Source organism: Heterodontus francisci, chromosome 35, assembly GCF_036365525.1.
Source record: "Heterodontus francisci isolate sHetFra1 chromosome 35, sHetFra1.hap1, whole genome shotgun sequence".
Classification (NCBI taxonomy): Eukaryota; Metazoa; Chordata; class Chondrichthyes; order Heterodontiformes; family Heterodontidae; genus Heterodontus; species Heterodontus francisci.
Window position 1 is genome coordinate 19,699,085 of NC_090405.1, and position 794 is coordinate 19,699,878.

General features: G+C 50.4%; 1 non-coding gene across 1 annotated transcript; it reads right to left on the bottom strand.

The window, feature by feature from the left end:
• Nucleotides 1-327: 327 nt before the first annotated feature.
• On the bottom strand, nucleotides 328-410 carry trnal-uaa (transfer RNA leucine (anticodon UAA)). The gene has a single exon. It is a non-coding gene; the product is annotated as a tRNA-Leu (tRNA).
• Nucleotides 411-794: the final 384 nt, after the last annotated feature.

Consider the following 794-nt stretch of genomic DNA (forward strand, 5'->3'; position numbering starts at 1 on the left):
CATCCCATTAAAACTTCCTCTCTCCTTAAGTTATCACGTCCAATACTTCACACTCCTCCTCCTTAATAACAATATCTGCATCACCCTCTCATTTGAGAAGACAGTAAAGTATTCATTAAGGATATTGGCAACATCTTCCACCCCGATACAAAGGTTACATTTTTGATCTTTTCTGTGCCCTGCTGTTTGCTTAGTTGCCTCTTACTCTAATGTTTTGATGCAACATCTTTGGGTCCATTGTTATTTTGCTTGTCCATGTTCTTTCCTGCTTTCTCTTTGCTCTTCACCGCTGCTCCCAAACGCCTCCATTGCAGTCAAAACACAAGGTGTCAGAAGTGGGATTTGAACCCACGCCTCCCATGGAGACTGCGACTTAAACGCAACGCCTTAGACCGCTCGGCCATCCTGACCGCCTACTGGCTATTATTAATGCTAAGGAAATTAACCATTCTTTGTGAAAGTATTTGTGAGCTTGAGGAAATGTCTGGAAGAGGAAAGACCAGCGGGAAAGCTCGGGCCAAGGCCAAGTCTCGCTCCTCCCGGGCTGGACTGCAGTTCCCGGTGGGCCGTGTTCACAGGCTCCTGAGAAAGGGTAACTATGCTGAGCGTGTGGGTGCCGGAGCCCCGGTCTATCTGGCTGCTGTGCTCGAGTATCTGACCGCTGAAATCCTCGAGCTGGCCGGCAACGCGGCCCGGGACAACAAGAAGACCCGCATCATTCCCAGACACCTGCAACTGCCCGTCCGCAACGACGAGGAGCTCAACAAGCTGCTGGGAGGGGTGACTATCGCTCA